The sequence below is a fragment of the Cupressus sempervirens genome, chromosome 7, assembly GCF_028749045.1.
Source record: "Cupressus sempervirens isolate cs-2001-9-10 chromosome 7, ASM2874904v1, whole genome shotgun sequence".
In the NCBI taxonomy this organism is placed as follows: domain Eukaryota; kingdom Viridiplantae; phylum Streptophyta; class Pinopsida; order Cupressales; family Cupressaceae; genus Cupressus; species Cupressus sempervirens.
The window spans coordinates 82,721,184-82,742,001 of record NC_143124.1 but is presented as its reverse complement, the minus strand read 5'-3'; the positions used below and the strand labels follow the sequence as shown (position 1 = coordinate 82,742,001).

Sequence of the window (20,818 nt, the reverse complement as noted above, 5' to 3'; positions counted from 1 at the left end):
AACATTTTAGTGGTCTGAAAATGAAATTTTTTTTAGCTGGACCCACTTTGGGGCCCGATTAATCTCGTCAAATTGATGTGATATTTGGAGATGAAAGTATTTTCATATGAGTCCCTCATTGTAGGTCAAATTGATCAATGGGTTTTACTTGTGATGAGCCATGAAGATCCACTCATTAAAAAAGTATGAGAGTGCTGAAGAAACTTAGGCCCAAAATTTGAAGCACTTGTTGAAATTTGCACAAGGGATGCTTACGAGTTTTAATTGTAAGGTCTGCAGTTGAGCATAAATGGAAAGAAGTCAATAAATGAAGGATAACAAAGAATTAATGAAAACATGGGAAGAAAATCAAGGATCTAATGGAGGATATGGGTGCAAAGTTTTTAGATGATTGCATTGTGGAAATTTTTGGAATTGGTGAGGTTTATTTGAAGGCTATGGAGGATGGTATCATGGTTGTAGATTAATCTCATTTTGGGAGAATTAGATTTAGTGGAGATGACCAAGTTCAATTTATGCATAACCAGAGCACTACAGATGTCCATTCTTTGAAAGAAGGGTAGCTTACACCATTAATCTTGCCAATGTTTGGGTTATGAAGAATGCAATCAGACTTTTGGTGTCACCTACAACTTGTGAAAACATTGTAGCAATGCTTAACAAGTACTTTTTTTGGTTATAAGGTTGAAGTTCAATATATCACCAACAAGACTTGCTTCTTTTCTATCATGGGTCCAACGAGTGATCAATTGATGGAATACTTAAATAATGGGGATATTGTTGGAAAACCTTATGGTACCCATTTGCATTATAGTGTGGAAGGAACTCCCATAATTGTTGGTGTTGGAAGTGTTATGTCCAAAAGAGGCTACTCATTATTGCTTTCACCACAAGCAATAGGTTTTATTTGGGGGTCTCTTCTAAAGTTTGGAGCGATTCCCATGGGGATGCTCAGCTTGGAACGACTGAGAGTTGTTCTAAGGAGACCCGCTGCTGGTAAGGAGCTTACAGATGAATTCAATCTCACTAAAAGGAGCAAGTAGAAGCTGTGAGTAGGCCATGACATGTCAAAAGATCCCACACCCAATCTAAAAAGAACAATTGGTAGGCACGTTAAGTAGACCACAACATGGAGCCAAGCACTAAAAAAGGCTCTTGCGATTATGAAAGAGAGAAGCTATGCCAAGCTAGAGTTGTACAGGGCAGGAGGGGAAGGAAGGAGCTTATTGCAGGTAAGAAGACCATGCAGCCAGTCAAGCATAAGCCCACACCAAAAAAAGAAGAGTCCACAAGTTGAATAAGAGGAGGTCGAAGTTGAGATCTTCATGCTAGTCAAATCAGCAGACAAAAAGATCTCACGCATGTGCAAATAAAAAAACAACACACCATCCATCTAAGACACTCACATTCACGTGGGGAGAGGAAAGAACCTGCTGCAAAGAAGGGAATCCAAGCTAAGGGATGAGCAAAGCCACAACAATAATATAAGAACACTCCAAATCAGAGGCAACTCTCCATAGGAAAATGAAAACAACCCATGTATGTAGAGCCCATGCATCCAAAGAAGACTCACGCTATGTTGAGGAACAACCCATGCCATGCAAGTTGGGAAGAAAGTAGATTGCCACTGGCCATAGTCAAAGAGGAAGCCACCCATGAAGCACTCATAGCAAAAAAAAGGAGGCCCTCCATGTTTTTAGAGCATACAACTTTAAAGAGAGGAGCCATGGCAGATTTGTATGGTAGGCCTTAAACATTTTGTCCCATATGTCTTGTGCGGGAGGATCTTTTGTGGTTTAAGTACTATTGCACACACATTATATTGTGTCTACAAGACAGGCACCTTTTGGAAAGGAAACACTCTATGGTGGGTCCTCGTAGCTATGGACGATGCTAGTTGGAGGTAACAAAAGATAAATTTTGAACAGATGAAAACACAAAGAGTATAATGTCACCATGTTTTAAGGTCATCAAAAAGGTAGAAAATCCAATGATTCGTTATCTCGCCATCAAAAAATGGTGAGGTTTTTCGATGGCAACATAGTGACCTACCAAAACAACCTCAAAATCTGGTGAGGCTTTAATAGAGAGGGTTGTGGGTTCTGCCTAAAGTTTGACAACAAACTAGTGAGTGCCAAGTGGGAGCCAGGTAGCTGGCTAGATGACTAAGTGATGATATGGAGCTCTGAACCAACTACAAGGTGCCATGTGGCACAAATTTCAAGGTACACTATGTTGTCATAGTAGATGTCTTAGTTCCACCAGATCATGCCATGTGGCAGATCAGAGGGTAGTCGCTATGTCGCGATGAGAAAGTTGCTCGAGAGATAACATAACAACATAGTGACACAATAGAAAGATGACACATGGTAGTGACATGGCTATAAGGTGAACCAATTCAAGTGTGACATGTGGTGAAGGTCCCTAACATGGCACACTTCTCGAGGTGCTAATATGGTGCCCAATTGGGGAGGTTCGATAGCTATGCAGGAAGAGAACATTCATGTGTTGCCAGGTGTCAAAGTTGATCAAACTAGGTTTGACCTGGAATGAAATGGTAGGAAAAATTCTAAGGTTTCAAATTGAAAAATTTATTTTACTTCTCTCTCAGAAGTATGTGCAGACCCTTTTAAATAAATATTGAAGTTTATGCTATAGTTTGAAACTTTATAAAGGATAATTTTTTTAAAAAATTCAAATGCCATGGAAGCCATGAGACAGAGACCTAATTTTTAGAAGGGCATAACAGGGTCAATTTTTATCCAAAATAGATGTTGCAATATACCACCGGAACCAAAATGAGCCAATTTTTTTATTTTTGAGGTTAGTTTTTGTACAGGAGTTTAGTGGTTCAGTATATGAGCCAATTTGTGAATTTTGGGGTGTTCTTAGTGAAATGAGTAGTTTTCAACATTGATCATTAAAATTGGTTAGAGGGAAGATGTAAAGGCTTTTTGTAGTCTGAAAGTGAAGGAAATCAATTTTAAATTGTTTTCTTGCATTATGGAGGTCACATTGAATTGATTTTCACTTTTTACCATGCATTTACTCTGACATTAAAAATCAGTTACTTTCTTTCATGATTAAATTTCTGAGATATTTGATGCACTTGAAGGCCAAAATGAAGGGATTTGATTCTGGCTATTGAAGAGAGAGATTATAAAGAGGCTTTTTCTACTTCTTGGGAAGGAATTATGAAAGGACACTTGTCATCTCCTGATCGGATCCAAGATTTTCCTCTTCCTATATCTATCTTTTTCTTTCTCTTTGTAAGGGTTCTAGTTTTTTTTCACTGTGAGACCATTATTGGTAGGAAATTTTCAGTCATTCTGTGAGACCATTTCTTTGGATCCAAAACTGTGATTCCACCTTCATTCTTCAACATATTCTCTCTTGTATGAATAGCAGTAGGAAGGAATATACAGATAGTTCAAATCTGTTAGGTTGTTTCATGTTTTCATTTTCATGCATATGATTGTATAATTTCAAGGAAATAATACAAAAAGTAGCAGATGATTGAGTTTCAGTCAAATCTTTTCTCTATTCTTAGTGAGTTGTAATGTTTTATGACCTTTTAACAAAGAGCCTAGGTCATAGTTGTCATCCCTTAAGGCTAAATGTTGTTTCATTGTTGCTAATAATTCAAGGAATTCTGTAAATGCTTCATAGAAATCAATAGGGTTGTAGATTTATTGAGGAGTATATCAGGTAAGAATGAGATTTAAACTGAACATAGATGTCTATTTACAAGTTAAATAGATAGATCAAATATCTGAAGGTGCACATATGTCTTAGATATTTAGATGTATGTTTGTGATTCATGGATTTTCCCAATGGTTAAGGCACTGATCAATTTATATGGATCACTAGGTCTTACTGCTGCATATCTAAGGTTTTGTTGAATTCAACATTATTAATCAAACATTCTTTCCCTTTCATGTTGAAGGATGTAAATGTTTAACCCTCACTCAGCTTATGATTCATAGATCTGCATTCAACTACTGTAGATTGATGTTATTTTATGAGTTATTAGGAGAAATAAGGGTAAAATCTGCTTAATAGATTCAAGGATATTTTTTTTGCACTAGTACAATATCAATTGAATCTGAGGTCTACCCACCTAGGTTTAGCAGAGCCTAAAGTAGAAGAAGGTCAAGCCTTATAGTTGGCCTTGTGTTTAAAATGATATGTCGAGAATGGGAGTTAGCTACCCCTAGATATGTTATATTCTCATGGGGATAATTGAAAACCCTCCAGCATTTTCAAACACCAACAGGTCTAACCATAATTTTCCATTATGAACTTGACTTAAGATAAGTCTTATCCATTATGATTGAAAGTTTCTTGGCACAAGTGAAATATGTGTTAAACCCTTGGCTTCCAAATGTTGATGCTCAGGTTTCAACACTCCATCTACGAACAATTTATTCAACACTTTTTTCATCTTGAGGGTTCCAATTTCTTGAATGGAACAATACTAAAATGATGAAATACCATGCACGTGAAATACCTTATGTGGAATTTGCAATTGTGCACCAGCTAGGTCAACTGCTTCTAAATTTTTGGACTCAACTTGAATGTAGGAAGTTTACAATCCTCTCCATGGACTAAAATTTTAGAACCTTTCTTTGTTTTTCTTGAAGATGTCATGCTTGGTAGGGTTTCTAAAAATTTGAAGATTCTTCAACAATAAACACTTAAATCTCTCAGGGGCTCTGAGTTCTTTCTTCATAAATAGCTCTAGAAATTTGTGATGAAAACAATGCGATCAATTTCTTCACTTTAACAAATTTCCCCTTTTAATCACCATTAATGCTTGGTACGTATACTCGCTCGATGATAGGTTTTCCTCCACTCAGTTCATATTTAAATGCTCAAGAGACACTCATAGCTCAGTAGACTCACCATCAATTGGTATAATCATCAATAACTTGGTGTCAATAGATGATGCTCTAGTGTATCTTGACCTTGCTCGATAGTATCTTGCAACCTGACCTTGCTTGGTAAGGTCTTAAATTTTAGAAATCACTCAGTGATCCTTGTGCATCTTGAATGTTGATATGGATATTTTCTTCTTGTTGGCTAGAATAGATGTTAGACTTCTTCTTTCAAACCACAGCTTGAGTGATCTCCGTAAGAAACTAAGTTGAAGTGTTTGGACCACCCAGCTTATTAACTTGGGTGTCATTCACTTCATGATCTTGGTTTGCATTCTCAAGAGATTTTGGTATTCATTGCTGGTTCACCTACTTTCTAATATTGTCATCTTTGGCTTTCTTTTCATTTTCAACTCTTCCTATGTTCATGTAGTTCTTGGCAAGATGTCCAATATCTATACAAATAAAAAATCTTCTAGTGGTGTCTCTTTTCCTCATGTGATGTTTCACACATTTTTCTCCAATGTTCCCAAATTCACCATAGTAGTGGCATCTACAACATGTGTTGTAGTTCCATCCAAATATTGCTTTCACAATCTATTCTACTAAATTTAATTTCTTGGTCTTGCATTCAGAAGATTTGTGTCCTTGCTTATTGAAACTATAGCACTTTCCTTCAAACTTAGATTTCTCCTTGCATTCACTTTCTCTATGATCATTCTTATTGCAATTGTATCACTTTCTATTGAATTTAGGTTTACCATTGCTCCAACATTTGTCTGATGTATGACCTATTTTACCACAGTGACTGCAAGTAGGCCTTTTGTTCTTTTGAGCTCCTTGCTCAGATGATTCTCCTTCTTCTGTATAACCCAATCTTTCTTTGCCTTTGTGTCTGTACTAATTTTGTTCATTCAACTTATTCATGCTTTCTTAAGATTTCATCATCCTCTCATTGGTTTTCTTTTTAGTATTGAGATCATTTTGAATTCTTTCATTTACTGATCATAGATTCATGAGTTCTTCATTTACACCAGTGAGTTGATCAATAAAATCTCCTTGTTGAAGGGATAGTTAATTGATTTCATTTTTCTTCTCTTTTATCTCTTCTATGGCTTTGTCCTTTTGTTCCATGACTTCACATAGTCTGATTGATTGAATTTTGTGTTCTCTTTTCAACTTTATTACTTCTTCTTAGAGAGTAAAATTCTTCTCAATTATATCTTTGATTGGCTTTATCTGAATTTCTTTCTGAACATATATCCTTAATTCTTTCTTCAATGTGGAGATTGTTAGTTTATTGTTCTACTAGTTCCTTCCTTCTTTGTAGAGATTGAGAGAGATTCTCCTTTTCTTTTCTAAGATTTCCAATAGCTAATTCCAAATCCAAGTTATGATTCTCAATAGCATTTTCTAGCTTGTATACCTCCATTGACTTTGATCTTTTCTCAAGTTGTTAAACTTCTTCTATGAGAACAAAATAGCTCTAATACCAATTGTTGGAAATATAAGGTAGGAAAGGTTATTAAGAGGGGAGGGGTGAATTAGGAACCAATAAAATATTTATCTTTCTTCACCAGGTAATCCTTTATATAATATTATGATCTAATTACATGCATGAAAGAATGAAAGCAGTAAAACATTCATAACACTTTGACACAAGATATGGTGACCCAGAAACCTTCCAAATAGAAATTAAAACTAGGGTGAGGATGATACCCACAAGATATAGTACTATAGTATAAATTTGGCTTGTTAAGGCTTACAATTGATCACTTCTAGTGATCTACCCTATTAGGAGCAATAAGGACTACTAAGTCCACCTTGTGAAAGGATTTACAAAACATACAATGAAGTATGCACTCAATAAAGAGATTTAAAAAAAGACTTTTAAATCTACTCTATTAAAGGATTTAATGTATACACCTATTAGGATGAACCAGTTGTTGATCTCTAATCTACAACTCTGATTTGTTGGTTGAGATTCCTTGTAATGTGATGATCACCTTGCAGTGATAGATAAATCTTTGTTGTACCTTATACTACTTTTAGCCTTCTTAATTCACACTTCTTATCATCATATATTCTTCACTCTCATTCATTTGGATATGATACAATGCATTACATATATACCAATCCAAATTATAACTTACTAGGCTCGACTACGATACCAGTTTCATCATAATTCATAAAGTCATCCCAACTTTTGTAACTCGAGTTCTGAAGACAAAGTTGGATGACGTTTTGATACTTGGCAACTACTGTCAACACTTGGAATCTACTAGCACTTGGTTAATGAAGAGGCTCAAATCATACTAATCATTTCCAAGAAACTTGAAGTCAATCAACAATGCATGACTTGGTGAACATGGAGAAACTCAGCATATACTGAATCACTTGGTTGATACTCCATGGCTCAGTCAACACTGGATTTACATCACTAACACTGTAGGCTTAGTAGACACTATAAAATATGGTTAACACTCAATAACTTGATTAACACTAAATAACTTGGTTAACACTGCAAAGCTCATTTAACACTAGAGTTCCCATCACTTCCACTAAATAACTCGGTAGATACTGCTATGCTTGGCATGAACTGTATATAGACTCTAAAGCTCAGTACCAATTGTGGAACTCGGTAGCAAATGTATATTGACTTCTTAGCTCGAGAGTAACTGTAGCACTTTGTTAACACTATTGAATAGAAGATAACCTCGGTAGAAACTATAGAGCTCAATAGAAATGTAACCAATTGGCTAAGTATAAGTCACTAATAGATAAATTGACCTTAATGTCAAAAATCTATAGCAAGAATTACATTCTTTCTTGTTGCGTCATGATCACCTTGTAAATAGCTTTCATCCTCCTCAAATTGCTTTGGAATTAGTTATAACCTATTTATTATCAAATCCACTAATCTTTGCAGGTCTTTACCTTATGGTAAAAAATTGTGTTAATCCAACGATCTTCAATGTGAGCTATATATGTTTTTACTTGACTTCATATGCCCTCTAACTTTTATGATGTGGATTGAAGTTGGGGCAAGTGTTGTATAGGACTATTGTAAAATTATTTCTCATCTACCCCTATGCTATGACTAATGGGTAGATCTCACTTGAATTTCTAATATGAGAAGAGAAAGACCCCCCAAGTGTGTGCTTGTGTTTTACTAGATCTTTACTATCTTGCTACTTCCATTATGACTGGCCTGTCAAGTTGTGCAATTTGTCTTGTATTGCATATGCATTTGCTTGGCCATTTATTACAAGAGTGTTTCAAGGTTGGGAAGCACTTCAACATCCTTTGCATGGTTTAGAGGTAATTTCAGTGTCACAGAGGATTCTGCAAGTGAAGGAGCCTCATGATTATGGCATTTACACAGAACTGGAACTTGATTCTTCAACTCCTTACACTCAACTCATCACTAAAGTTATTCTTCCAGTAGTGAGAATAGCTACTACAAATTCATAGGAGCCAAGGGACCTTGAACCTATGCTACATTTTCTAGAGACATGGGAGAAGTTACTACAGGCTTTAATACTTCATAACATTATGGATCATATAGCGATGCCAAAATGAATAGTAGTAGTAGATACTTGGGATCCTTGCAGGGAGACTATGCCAATACATGCATGGTTGCATCCTTGTCTTCCATTGTTGAGTATACTAAAGATTATCAAGAGGATTTTGGGTGAAAACAAGAAGGTATGGGATTGAAAATTTCCATTAGCCCTGTGGGCTGATAGTATTACTATGAAAAGGACCATTGGTTGTGCCACATTTGACTTGGTTTATGGTATGCAGGCTAGACTTCCCCAAAATAATCTAAGGGAGATGTATAAATTTATTTAGTTATATGAAGATGATATCATTAATGAGATGCAACTCATAATGGATTACATTAAAAAATTAGAAGAGATAAGAAGAGACTCCTTTATTCAGAATGCTAAGCTCCAATCACAGATGAAACACTTATATGATAAAAAGGCCATTGAGAGAAAATTTGAAATCGAAGATATGGTACTAATGCAGAATGCCAGATTGGAAGATAAAGGAAAGCATGGTAAATGTGATCCAATCTGGCTTGGACCCAACAATGTTTGTCATAAAAATGGAGAAGATTCATATTTTCTGAAGGATTTAACTAGAGATATTCTTGAATTTCTAGTTCATGGACAATTTTTGAAGAGGTAATTTTCTTAAAAGTATCTATTTTCCATGAACAGTAGTTTTAGGGCTCTTGGTTTTCCTATATATTCTATATATTTTGTAAATCCCTGTAAATAGTCTCTTTGTACAGTCCAATTTCTTCTTTCTTGTTTTTGTGTGTTGTTCTATGCTCTTTGAAAAAGTTGTCATCCCTGTACCAAGTATGTGGTCTGCTCTCCCAAAGATTTTGAATTCTTACATAGACTTAGGTAGTCTATCATCCCCAGATCGAGCCACTATTGGTTTGATTTTTCACAATGTAGAAATTATGGAAAAATTTAGTGAAAAATCATTTGAGTCTTAAAATTTTGCAAATTAGGGTTTTTTTCCTTGTATTTTCAAACCCTTAGATTGCCCTAGTTTAAAAAACCCTCAAAATATTTTCAAAAAAATGTTTTTAATGATATATAATTTTACATAAGGAAGGGCTTGCACAAGCATGAATTCATTATAATTTTGTTTAACCCATTTGTGGCCATGCTTGGCTTGCAAATTGCTTAATCATTCTATTAGGAAATACCTCTGATGACACAAAGTTTTTATAATCATTGATCTTGTTTAGATCAACAGGTATCGCATGCCCACAATTTTGAGATGCAAAGTTTTTAAATAATGTAGGCATGTGACTTGGTGCCACGTAGCCATTGCCTTTTTAAAATTCTAGTGAATCATAAAAGGATTCATAAGCTATCAGAAACTCTTGCAGGATTGTCAGTACTTTTAGTGCATGCTCTGGATTTCTTGCAATGTCGTTGGTTGAGTTACTAATGGAGATATGTTTTTTACACTAAGAAGCATCCACCATTGATTTCATTTGAATCAAGGGCTAGTGCTTTCCTACAAGAAGGAGATGATCAAGAAATAAATAATGCAGGTAAGCATCTTTGTGACATGTGTCACAATCTGACAAGATGGGCAAGACCTTCTCAAGAATGATGATGAGATGCCTTCCATGGAAAGTGTTAGATGAGTTGGAATGGATGGAGATACTTTATTTGTCACTATAGCCAATGTGGTATTTAAAATGCCTGACTCTATAACCATTCATCTCTCAAAGATCAAAAGCCAGCACATGCCAACATTTTGAAGTTGCACGAGAGATAAATAATGCGAGCAAGCAGTTTATCAACATGTGGCAAGGTGGGGTCCAAAAGTTTTAAATGTATGCTATGGTGTGCCACACTGTAAAGTGATCACTGACATGTACTGCCAGATGTGCCACTGAAGAAGTTTTTTTGCCAAATGGAAGTGAAGCCTCATTAGCCATAGATCTTTCAAAGATCAAGGCTTAGTGCAATCCTGCATTATGAAGCTGCTAGTCAAATAAGGAATGCAGGTATGCACCTTTGCGACATGTGTCACAGTGGGGCCAAATTAGGAAAGAACATAGAGTCACGCCATGTGTTCTGCCACTTGTGCTAGGATGGAAATACTTATGATGTGGGTGCAAAAGTTTTAGACATTAATGCTATAGTCAGGTGAGTCAGAGCATGCAAAAAGTGAGAATGCACTAGCTTGACACGTAGAAAAGATGATGTCAAGCACTTGCTCGGTCAGAAGAAGATATCGGACCTATTAGCGTGGAATGTTGTCAAAAGGTGTAAACTCATATGAAGGCTTCCTATTGCTCAGTACAGCTGACCGAACTTTGTTCAAATATGAATTGACTTGATCGTTGATCTTGTTTTGATCAATGAGTGGCACTTCCCCACAATTCTAAGGTGCAAGAAATTTAAGAAATGTGGGCAAGTGGTATTGCGTAGCCTTTTTTTTTAAAGCCATAAAGCCAGTTGCCTTTTAAATCAAAATCATCCGATTTGGTGAAAATCTATGGATGGGATTCAAATTTGGTTGCAATTTGGGGGTAACGGTTACTGAGAGTTAATATGGTTTAGATTTCATTCATGCAATTTCAATGCATGAAAAGAACTCATGATCTCACCATTAATGAATCACCAAAGCATAGAAAGAACATTAGGGCATACAAAAGTTTAGAGCTAGGGCACGGAAATTTTATTTAGCAATCTAGTAAACTTGCAGAGGAAATCACACACTATAAAAGTTTGAATTCTGGTGGGGAAGTACTCTATGACTCTTTAGAAATTCAAGTATATGCTATTGTGAAATTTCTAAGGTTTTCTTCAAAATGCCTCCCCAAAAAGAGTTCACCAGATGAATGAATTATTTGAAACGTTCTATGTACGATGATTTTCTTGAATAATTCCTCTTATCGATACATGAAATAACCAAGGTAAGAAAATTGATCCAATAGTTGCCCAAGCTTTTGAAAGGTTTATTAATGATGAGAATTTTGTAAAGTCTAGGCTTTTGCTCAATTTTTATGGAGATTAAACATAGGAAATTTTGAGAAAGCCTGTGAGAAGATCAAGGCTGAGCAACCAGACAAACCTGATTCAGATATTAAAGAAGAGGTGAAATCTAAATTTTTGAATGATTATGCTCAATTTACTCCTGAAGTTGGAAGGAAAATAGATAGATAGTCAGGAGTCCTCCTTCTACTGAAATGGGATATAGCAAATGCCATTGTTTTTCATTTAGTAAGGAAAAAAAGGGATGTTCAACTGAGGACTACTAAAAAATACTATAGGCTCATATAGGAGTCAAAATTAGTGATGAACACCAAGCCCTTGTTATATGGTCCATGGAAAAAAGGAACAATACTAGAATGCATGAGATTCCCACTGCAGAGCATACAGGTGCATTAACAATATTCAAGGCTGGTGAGATAGATAGTAAACAAATAATTGGGATGGCATCAAAGATGCTAAACTTTGGTAGCATGGTGTCTGGCCAAGAGGAAGATAAATTTGCCCATCTCAATGCTAGATTTGAAGAAGTGTTGAAAGCATTAAGGAGAGGGGCATGCAAATACAATCATTAGAAAATAAAGTAACTCAAATGGAGAAGATTCTTGGAAAAATAAAATTAGGAGAGACTAGTCAACCCAGGATTGCGTACCCCCCCATGGCCACCTGTTGAGCCAGATACCTGATACTCTAGAAAGGCCTCAGTTCTATACTATAGAGGATTTTGAAGAGGAGAAAAATGAGTTATATGCAATGCATGTAGAACTTAATAATCGATATGAAGAGAAATTGAGGCAAGGTATCATGTATTTAATAGACAGGATAGAATGGCCCACATTTTTTGATCAATTAGTGAGGATTTCAGCTCTCAAGGGTGAATTGAAGCAAAATGAAGCTATATTCAGACCCATTGTACAAAAGTGGATAGAGAGAAATTCAAATATCACTACTATGTGTAGATTTGTTATTCAGCTAACATATCATCAGATAGAGAAAATTTTTACTTACTAAATAAGTTACAAGGTTTTGATGATAAGGAAAATTCTTTCTATAGAAGATTAACTATTTGTTTTTCCAAGTATTTTGTGAAACAATTTGATTTATTCCCTTGTGCTCTAAAAGCAATTGATAACATAAAGGAAAAGGAAGAATGCTAGAGGGAGCAAGATGAAGTTTTTTGTGAAAGAATAAATAAGGTTATAAATAAAACGGTCCATTTGTTATGGGCAATGAAAAATGAGGAGTTGGTAAAAGTACAATTATTCTATAATATCATCAGAAAAGATGTTGTTGATATGGAGGCAAATGCAAATTCTTTAGTAACTATACAAAGAGAAGTTCTAAATTTTGATTGGTCAGAGGACACTACCTACAATAAGTGGAAGGAAGATTTTATGACTATAGAATAGATAGAAGGAGATGATGAGGTGGAGGATGATGATAAAGAAGAGGGTACAAAAGTAGAAGTCACCTCTACAACTGATGATAAAGACATAGAGGATCCTCAGGTAGTAGGAGATGACTCATCACTGTCACATTTGATGGCCACCTATCCCAAGGAACCAAAATGCTAAAGGAATCTGATCATAATATTTTTGTCTATTCGAAGGGAATAACTGAAGTGGATCCACAAAGGAATGTTCAATTTACCAATCCTTCTGTTATTCGCATTTTTTTTTCTTGTTGTGATAGGTGTATGTAAATTTTTTGAAGAACACCTATTAATCACATCTACCCTTTGCTTGTTGCAACTCATGCCTCTATAAATGAGTTTTCAAGGCAATGTGATGGTCTGAAAACTTGTATAATTTTTGTGTTTCTCAAGAAAAGTACATTCAGTCAGTCCAATAGTATGCAAATGCTTTGAGTTTTCTTTTAATTGTACTCTCTAATAACATATTGAAATGATAGAAAAAACAATCTATTCTGGGCTTTCAATTGGTTTCTATTGGTCATTGTATTAGTCATCTGAAAGGATAATACAAAGGGGTATTTAAATTATATTTGTGTCATCAATTTGTGTCTCCTTTTTATGGGTTTTTCTACGTTGAAGTCATTTTAAATAATGTTTAACTTGACTAAATGCAATTTGGATGGGTTGTATGCTGATATCATTGTTTCTTTTAATTCAAGGAATTATAGAAATGCTTCAATGAATTAGTAGGGTTTATGAGTTTATAGAAAGGATATTTCATAAGAATGGAAATGGGTGATTAAAATTGATTAACTCATTTACAAGTTATTTGAATTAGATCTCCCACCAATAGTTAATTCTTTACCTAATGGATAAGGCACTAGTCTCATAAGTCAAAAGTGAGCAAGGGTAAATTATGTTGCTGCATATCAAATCATTTAAAAAAAATCAAAATCATTTCTTTTCATTTTGTTCAAGGTCACAAATGCTGGTTATCACTCATTTGCATATAGTTTTCTGAGTCTTAGATAGCCACTAACTCCAGAAATACTTGTAAACTATAGGAGATTTATGACCAGATTTCCTTATAGGGGATGTATATAAATTTGAGAAGCTTTTAGAGAAAATTGATAAATTGTGTATGTGCATGAGGGTAAAAGATGAGAATCAGAATGAAACTAAGATAATTTCATACCATAATTTGCATTTGAATCATCCCTAGCTATACCCGCCTTGGTTTAGAAGAGCCTAAAGAGTAGGAAACCATCCTTTGGTTTTGTTGAAGTTGGGTCATAGTGGTTTGTTCATGTAATTGCCACTAGGAATTGGCTAATCCTTAGATTGTGTGAGTCATTTCACTATGATATTGAGCATTTTGTTGCTCAATAGTTTCAAACACCAACAAAATGGTGACTCTGATGGGTAATTACACTTAGTGTTGTCATAAATAGTGAATTATTAGAGATCTATGCCCCCTTGGGTAGAGTTACAAATTTTTCATGCTGAATTTCTTGTAGATTTGGAATTTGTATACATTTTTCCCAAGATTGTCACTAAAGGATTTATCATTTGTTCAGTTCTTTTTCCCATTCTAATAGAGTGGGTGGCAACTCAAATGGTTAACCAGTGTCAAGATGAAGAAAATTGTTGTGCCAAATTATGGAAAATAAAAGAAATACATGGGGAAATGTGAAGAAAAACCCAAGAATCAAATTACAAACTGATCTCCCTCCTAGAGGAAGATAGAATTGGGTTGTGAAGGGAAATCATATGTAGAAAGGAAGCCATTCACAGGAGCAACTAGTAGGGAAAGATAATGCTTACCATTCTGCTATTGAAAAAGTGCATTTCTCTAAAGGTTTGAGATCTCATCCAACTTTGTCTGATGATGATTTCTATAATACCCTTGAAATGGTATGTCAGGAAAGGGTTGTGCAATCACATGTATTTAGTATAGAGGATAGGACTAGTAAAAATCTTTTCTAGCATTGTACAAACCCTTTCATGTCAGATTATTCCCCTAAAAAGGTCAGACCTAGACACTTAGAGCCTAAAAGTTTTAATGATGAGAAAACATTTGGGTCTGAATTCACTATCCTTGATCCTAATGAGAATGAAATTTTGAGAGCATAGCTTGCTAAGAAAGAAACTATTAATAGGAGAATTTAGAAGGAAAGGGAAGAAGTGATTACAAAGAACTATGAAGAAAAGAAAGAATTGCTAAGAAGAATTGCTGCTCTGAAGAAGAAAAATGAGATAGCAGCTAGTGCCTGGCAGCCCGAGATTGTGGGACAAGTTGAACAACTTAAGAAGCAAGAGAAAATTTTTTTGGAAACTAAAAAAATGAATTTAGAGGGACCTGTAATATAGCAAATTAGGAACTACACTGCTCTAGAAGTTGATAACAATAGAGTAAAAAATGTGGAACTAGTTGTAGGGGCTAAGGACAAAGGAAAATAGAAGGAAGTTGGAATTAGGATCAATGAACTAGCACAAGTTGTCCAAATTCATGATTCTCCATCACCTTTAGATATTGAGCTAGAAAAGAAAAGAAAAGAGAGAGATGTTTTAGCTAAGAAATTGGAGATTGTAGAAAATGAGGCCACTATAGCTGAGATGAATAATAAGATCAAGTTCCTAGAAATTGCTAAGAAGCAATCTATAGTTATGCCTACGGGTAATGTAGATGGTGGATATTATAAGGCAAATCAAGATACCACTCAGGTACCTCTTCCTTTTTAATCTTCTTTTTCACAAAAGGTAGATTAGAATAAGACTCTTGGTGATGCTAGTACTAGCAATGCTAATGATAATGTCAAAGGAAATGTTCCCTCCCATCCTAGGATCAATTTGCAAAGAAGACCTATCCATTTAGAAGGCTACAGGAAAATATGTTTTGATGGAATTCCTAGTTTTCCTAATCCTATTCCATAAGAGATGAGAAAGAGATTGCCTAAATTTGTTGGAAATAATGCTATTACTTATGAAAACCACTTAAGAAGCTTTCTAGATATGATGAGTGACTATGAGGTTGAAGCAAAAGATGTTATAATGAAGTTGTTTGTTCAGTCACTTACTAAAGATGCTAGGAAATGGTTTAAAAGACTTCCTGAATTGTCTATTATGGATTGGAAGTATATTGAATATTGTTTCAAGGAACAATATGGTGACAAGTTAAATCAGAGTTACATTTCGACTGAATTTAATAACATCAAGAGATTGCCAAATGAATCTATTATTGAGTTCAACAATAGATTCCAGAAAGGTATGTATAAGCTAATGCAATCCATGTGAGTTGATGACAAGGTATGCCTGATCACTTATTTGAATGCTTTTGATGGTAAAGTAGCATACTAGCTTAGGGACAAGGAGCCTAGAAATTTAAGGGAAGCTTTTAGAATAGTTGTTAACATTGAAAATAATATGAGAATTTCAAGTAGATTAGAAAGTAAAAGGGATGACCCTAGATTGTTTGGTAATAAGGGAAACAGAAAGGAGGATAACAAAGGTGTAGGTGGGAAGAAGCAGGAGCCTAGTGAGATAACTCAAGTTCTCAATGCCATAAAGAGTTTAAATCTTCCTCAAGTAAAAAATGATACGAATCCCACTAAAGATAAAGCCCCTTATCAATCAAATTTCAATAGATAGAATAGGTTGCAAACTTTCCCTTATACTACTACTTGGAAAGATGGTCAGCCTAGTGTCCCTCCCCTCAAGAATACTAACAATGAGGTCACCCCTAATCCTTTATCCAAAAACTCTGTAAATATGGTAGATGAACCTGAGTTTACTATTGAACCTATAGGGTGTTTTGTGTGTCAATTGCCTCATGCTCTTGAATCTTGTGTAGTAGCCTTGTCTTTCCCTGGAAATTAGAATGTAGTGGAAAAATGCCAGGAATAGGAGGAAACCAATGATGATGTGGGATGTAACATGTTTGATTCACATTTTTCTGACAATGAAAGTTGTGATAGAGATGTAAATGATCAAAGATTCTTTCATAGTGTCAATCAACAATAAGTATTTTTTGATGAAAGTGATGTTGAGGATAATGTGTGTAACATGGTAGGTTCAAAGGAAGAAGTGACCCTAAGAAAACCTTCTAGAGAAGAAATTGACCAAATTACTGCTAATATGGTGGCTCAGGTTCAAACTAGAAGTATGGTTCAAGGAAAGAAGGGAAATAAGGTAGCTAGTATTTTCATAAAGGGGGCTGACCATAAGAAAGGGGAAATTGTAAAACCTAAAGAGTCCCCTACTATGAAGGTTAATTTTGCAAATAAAAAATGGGAACCAAGGAAAGGGGGAAACCCTGAGGATATAGAGCACTCAAATAATGTCTCCAAGAAAAGAGATGGGAAAGTATCATAGAATGTCATTGATCAAGAGAAGAGTCATCATAATCCATTGAACACTTTGGGTAAGCATGATGAGAAAGGGAATGTGAATACGGATACCCTTTTTGATTCTTCTATTGATATGTTTGTTGTTTTGTCTTAGATAAATATTAAGGTTCCTTTGTCTGAGCTACTAAGAATCCCAAACCACTGAGATAAAGCCATATCATGGTTGGGGAATACTGATGTAAAAGTAAGTCAAGAATGTAACAAAAATCATGTTCCTTAAGGAGTGAAAATGGAAAAGGTGAAAGAACAAGACACTGTAGTGGTTGTGTCTCAGATCCCTCGGATGTTTTTGGATAACTCTGTCAATGAATGCTTGGGAATGTTGAGCCATTTTTCTTAAGTATCCTAGTTAATGGTAAGACATTAAAGAATTGTATGATTGATTCTGGTGCTTCTAGTACTATTATGCCTTTTGTGATAATGAAAGAATTAGGTCTGAAGGTTGACACTACTCAAGGAAGATGTTGTGCCATGGATAAAAGGGAGGTTATAGTCATAGGCACTATTAGTGCCCTGCCGTATATATTGATAGCCTGTCCAAATAAAGAACTCACTATGAGAATATTGGTTGTTGACATACCACCTCAATATGGCATGTTATTATCTAGAAAATGGAGTGCTGCCATGGGAGGAAGTTTATAATGTGACCTATCATTTGCTACTTTTAATATTGATGGAAATTTTGTAAAGATCAATAGAGAGCCAAAAAGCATATATGTGATAGTAGAGGAAGCTGAGGATGATATAACAAATTTTGTGGATACAGATGTCAATGCATTCAAAGCTGAGGTCCTAACCCTGGAGAAAAGCAAGCAAAAATTTTAGATAGAAATGGAAGTTGATACAAGGATAGATAAAGGTGACTTATGGGCCATGTTATTTGATTGTGCTTATTGCTAAGATGGAGCAGGTGCAGGTATTTTATTAATTTCTCCTACTAGGGTAACTTACAAATTTTCTTTCACATTGAATTTCCATTATTCTAATAACACAGCAGAATATGAGGCTTTGTTGTTAGGACTTAGACTAGCTCATAAGTATGGGATAAAATGTATACATGTAATAGAGGATTTTGAGTTAGTTGTATCCCAGGCGAGAAATGTTTATGTGTTAAGGAATAAAAGGTTAAAATAGTATAGAAATGTAGTATGGGATATGATTGATTGCTTTGATGCATTTGGGATAATTTGGAAGGATAGATCTAACAATAAGATGGCTGATTTACTAGCAAATATAGCTATAAAACTTGATGATATTACATTTGCTGGTATATCTAAAATTGAAACTCAAATCATGCCTTTTGTTCCTAAAAATGTCCAAAATTGGCAAGTATTTGAAGACGACAAGGACATTTTAAGATTTTTGAACTGTGAAAGCATGTTGTTAGGACAAGAAGTTGATTGTGTAGCTTATGTTGAGAATGTAGATGGAAAAGATACTATTTTTGGGTAGGAAGTTATGTAATTGAAAAAAAATAAGATTCCAAAGGGGCTAGTTGTTTTAGAAACTATTTTTGACAACCAAGATAGGACACAGATGGATACTAATGGGTATAATACCAAGGATTTGGAGGAGGTGAACTTGGCAACTCATGAAACACCTAAGAAGTTATATATTGGTAAAAAATTGCCTCCTAAAATTAGGAAAGATCTAATAGACTTGCTAAGGAAGTATAGACATGTGTTTGCATGGTCATATGATGATATAAAGGCCTATAGGAAAGATCTATTTCAACATGAAATCCCTTTGAAACCAGATCCTAAGCCTTTCAGACAAAAACAAAGGCCAATAAATCTAACCTTAGCTCCCAAAATGCAAGAAGAGTTGATCAAGTTAAGAGATGTTGGGATTATAAAGCCTATTAGACATTCTTCTTGGGTATCCAATCTAGTATTGGTAAGAAAGAAAAATGGAGATATAAGGTTATGCGTTGATTTTAGGAATCTCAACATATATTCATTAAAAGATAATTATGGTTTACCTAATATGGAAGCCATGTTGCAAAGGGTCACTGGTTTAGAATTGATGTCCATTATGGATGGGTTTTCATAATATAATCAAGTGGTTGTCAAAGAATTAGAACAATTTAAGACTGCTTTCACTACTCCATGGGGTACATATGTTTATGTTAGCATGCCTTTTGGGCTTACTAATGCTAGAGCTACTTTCCAAAGGGCCATGGATGTGGCTTTTCCTAATATTATTGACAAATTTTTGGTTGTATATTAGGATGACCTTACTGCTTACTCCAAGGATGAAAATGATCATTGCATGGACTTAGAAAAGGTATTTATCAAAGCCCTTAAATATGGAATATCTTTAAATCCAAGGAAATGTAACTTTGGTGTCACTGAACGACAATTATTAGGACATCTAGTTGGCAAGCATGTAGTGAGGATTGACCCCGAAAGGGTAGAAGCAGTAGATAAGATTTAGAAACCCAAGAGTGTTAAAGGTATCCAATCATTTTTTGGACAGATCAACTTTCTTAGGATATTTGTGATATTTTTTGCAAAGATTAGTAGGCCTATATCAAGAATGCTAAAGAAAGGCTCTGAGATAAAATGGGATGGTGAACCCAGTACTGCATTTGAAAAAATTAAGAAAGTTATTAAAGATGCCCCTTTTCTCAGAGCTCCTGATTATAAAAAACCAACGCATATATTTTCTTTTGCCTCATTTCACACTGTGGTTATAGTACTATTATAAAAAAATGAAGAAGGGTATCAACAACCCATTGCATTCTTTAGCAATTCATTGCAAGCAGCTGAGCTAAAGTATGATATTAATGAAAAGCATCCATATGCATTGGTCAAAGGAGCGAAGGCCTTTAGATGTTATTTAATGGGGGCTATAGTTATTACTTTTTTCCCTACTGCTACTGTGAAAGACATTTTCTCACAACAAGAAGTATCTAGCAGGAGGTGTAGGTGGATCAATAGAATACAAGAATTCAACATTGACATCCAGATTACTAAATTGGTCAGAGGTCAAGGTTTGGTCAAGTTGATGGCAGATGGATATCTAGAGACAAATCAAATTAATTAGTTGGATGATAATTGTAGAGAAGACCTCTGTGAAATGAACACCTCTGATTGGTACAAGGATGTAATCTATTATTTTCAAACTATGAAATCTCCATCAGAGTTAACTAATAATCAAAAGAGATCCCTTAAGTTGCATGCTATAAGATAAGTTATAGTCTGTGCATAGTTGTGGTAGAGGAGCATGGAAGGAGTTCTTTTAAAATGTGTGGATGAAATTGAGTCTAGAAGAATTTTGAAAGATATGCATGAAGGTGTATGTGGTGGTCACTATATGGAAAAAAACTATTGCCTATAAAATCCTGAGAGCTGGTTTTTGGTGGCCAACACTTTTCAGAGATGCTCATGAATTTGTTAAGACATGTGATACTTGTCAAAGATTCAGTGGAAATTTAAAATTTTCTAGAAATTTTCCACTAAGACCTGTAGAAGTATAGTCACCATTTCAATAGTGGGGAATTGATTTCATAGGTGAAATTTCAAACAAGTCCAGTGGTGGACATTCTTGGATTCTAGTGGAAACTAATTACTTCACTAA

General features: G+C 35.0%; 1 pseudogene; it reads left to right on the top strand.

Annotated features, from left to right (window-relative positions):
* The first annotated feature begins 359 nt into the window (after positions 1-359).
* On the top strand, positions 360-1,043 carry LOC149545608 (putative transferase At1g60990, chloroplastic pseudogene; annotated as a pseudogene).
* Positions 1,044-20,818: the final 19,775 nt, after the last annotated feature.